Source organism: Drosophila ananassae (assembly GCF_017639315.1).
Source record: "Drosophila ananassae strain 14024-0371.13 chromosome Y unlocalized genomic scaffold, ASM1763931v2 tig00000259, whole genome shotgun sequence".
In the NCBI taxonomy this organism is placed as follows: Eukaryota; Metazoa; Arthropoda; class Insecta; order Diptera; family Drosophilidae; genus Drosophila; species Drosophila ananassae.
The window spans coordinates 189413-192834 of record NW_025319108.1 but is presented as its reverse complement, the minus strand read 5'-3'; positions in this window follow the sequence as shown (position 1 = coordinate 192834).

Here is a 3422-nt window from a genome sequence, read left to right as displayed (position 1 = left end):
CGAACCCAGGCACCCAGGCCCTCCGTGTTAGGAACCACGACGCTCTCCACTCGCCTAACCTCCAACTTTGTAGCTTGATGGCAACTATTGATGTAATTCTGCTTTGTTTTTCAGTTTCTCATGTCTTAATGAGAAGACTCACAGCATTGGTACTTCGATTCGATTTTTACAGTTTTTTCAAAACGAAGCCAGTGTGTCTGTTTGTCTGTATTTTTTTCTTGGCAATCCTGAATAAAATTGGAGATTTTTGTTATTGTCATATGAGCAATTATTGTTCTACAACTTTTTGAAAAAGCTGTAAAACTCAAATTTCTTGAATAACTTCTGAAAGCAATGTCGGACGGGTCGGTTGAGGTACCAATCTTGAGGTCCCAAAGAAAAACAAGAAAGGAAAGCTAACTTCGGGCGAAGCCGAAGTTGATATACCCTTACAGTTGTGCCATTTCCGATCGTTCAGTTATATGGCGGCTATTGGATATAGTTAAAATTTGGCCAATAAGATTATTTTGCCCAAAATGAAATCTGTACCAAATCCCATCTTTCTAACATAAAAAACACCAAAGTTATGCCAATTCCGATCGTTCTATGGCAGCTATAGGATATAGTCGGCCCATCCTTTTGAAATGTTGTACATAAGATTTTTTCAAATATTTCAAAAATAAAATCCAAATAAAAAAGCGCTTAAAAAGTAAAACATAAACATACACTTAACTAGGATTAGAACTCAGGCCCTCCCGTTTTAGAAACCACACAACGCTCTCCATTCGGCTAATATCGAACTTCGTTGCTTGATGGCAAACCAGGGAAACCAACTCCGCCAATACTTTTCTAATATTAATTATTTTTTATCGCACACCCAAAATAAATTGTTACATTCAACAATTGGTTTAACTAGAAAAACTGGAAAAACATAATTTCCAGTTTTTTTTAATTTTTTATCTTTGCGCTTTTATTTTAGATATTATATGATTGATCGGATATGCCATAACTTTGTTTTTTTTATAAGTTAGAAGGATGGGACTTAGTACAGATTGCATTTTGGGAAATCTTATCCGATTTGCAACATTTTATTAGGAAAATTGGCTTAACTTTGTTGTTTTTGAAGCTAGAATGATGGGACTGTCTACGGTTTCCGTTTTGGGCAATCTAATCGTATGTTCATACGAATCGGCCAACTATATCCTATACCTGCCATATAACTGAACGATCGGAAATGGCACAACCTTTCTATTTTTAAAGATGCTTGGGGCTGTTTCCAATATTTTTATTAGAAATTTTGTTGATGGTGAAATTCTCATAAGGATCGGACAACTATATAGGATCCGATATATATAATAATAATATAAGCTTCTGCTTAACTGCAAGGGTATATCAACTTCGGCTCCGCTTGAAGTTAGCTTTCCTTTCTTGTTTTTTTTTTATAATTTATTATATAGTGGAACTCTCATAAGGATAGGCCTCATCTGTTAATTTGTTAAAATAATTTGTTTTCCCACAACTACGAAACAATTTTGGATTTAAAATACATTTTTGGGAAAATTTTTAATTAAAATTTTTAAACTAACCAAATTCCAAAACCTTTGTAAATTAAAAATACGTATAACTTCAGAACCAATGAAGCTATCGAAAAATTCTTTACGTCTTTGGAAAGATTTTTAATAATTCCACCTTCTTGAATGTCAAAATCTATAGAGTTAAAAAAAAAGAGTTTTGATATTTATCCTTACAATTAAAATATTGCTAACTGTGTGAATCGCCTGTCCAGAGGTTACTTCCATATATATATATTCTATATATTGTGCGTTCTGTTTTAAATAATTGAAGATCAACAGTGGCGTAGATAGCTTTTTGATATGGGGGGGATATGACTCAGAATAATATCCTGTTTTTTTGTAAGTTTTATTTTACACTGCGATAATAATCCGTGTTGCACAGTCGTGTACAGAAATTGGTCACATTTTCACATTGATAAGTTGCAATTTAAAAATATTCTCTTATCGAAAAAGAAATTCAAGCTTTCGAGATTTTTTTGCTAATTCATCAATGACTTCGTCTGCTATGATTCCAATGTCACGATGCATTGCCAGAGCTGCCAACCCATTCAAGCGGTCCTATAATAGATAAATCAGACAATAATTCGAGTTATTATTGATGCATATTCGATAGTATCCAAACATTTAGATGGAACATGATGAACTCACTTCTTTTATCATGTTCCTTTGAATTGTTTTTATCCGTTTCAAACTTGAGAATGTTCGTTCCGCAGTAGACGTAGATACTGGCAATGTAGCTAATATTCTTAGCAACATATTGATATTTGGGAAATTCTCTTCTGGACAATCATCCAGCGCTTTCAACGAAATGTTAGGCTTGATGTCGCCTTTACGGATCAAATACTTCTTCCACATTTTCAACTCCATGAGAACAGCAGTTGGCCCAGAATCAAGAAATTTTTGATAAAACTCGACAGTTTCTATAAATTTCTCAGCTGCTTTGTCAATTTCAGATAAATCATGCTTGAAGAGAGCCGAAAACTCTTTCTAATATTTTTTCGTGATCGATAAATCTCTCGCCAAGATCCATGATGAAGAAGTCCAAAAATGGATAAAACACCGTGACACGGAAGTATTCTTCTGCACTCTGAACATCAGGATTCGCTCGATTTTTTTGTCTGCTCACTTTTTGATTGTGTTTGATTTCAATGTCCAAAGTTTCAGCAATTTTCTTTGCAGCTTCGAAAATTCCAGGAAACGTATCTGCTTCTGCTCGAATCCTTTTCAGTTCATCGCGTAAATCCTTCCTAATTCAACCTTTTGAAATTCTCGACTCAGAGGCAAAGAAAGTTGGTAAATCACGTAGATAACCTGTAGACTGATCAAAAATTCGAAATCCATTGCATTTTTTAAATTTTTCGCGTCAGTTTCCGAGGTTCTCATTTCGTCAAGAGTTTCTTAGACAAACGGAAATAATTCATGAAAATCGTCTACGGCTTCATATTTTGACACCCATCGAGTCAGATTCAATCTCTTCACAGCTTTCACACTTGGAGTTTCATCTGATTGTTCAATAGTGTTCTGTAGAACAGCTCTTCTTTTAGGTGTGTGGAAGAAATTGTAAACAATTTCTATGGTGCTCAAGCAGTCTCTGATGGCAGGTATCTTGCTGGTGATAGATATAGCAATATTCAAAGAATGTGCGGCAAAGTGAACGTATAAAGCATGTGGCGCATAATTGTCACGTATAATTGCTTAAACGCCATTATATTTACCAGACATATTCGCCGCCCCGTCGAATCCTTGGCCGATCAAGAAAGTAATATCCAGTTCGAAATTTTGAAGATTTTTAACCATTAGCTTGGCAAGAACATTACCTGTAAATATGTAAATCGTACGATTATATACAAATTACAAATCATTCTCTAG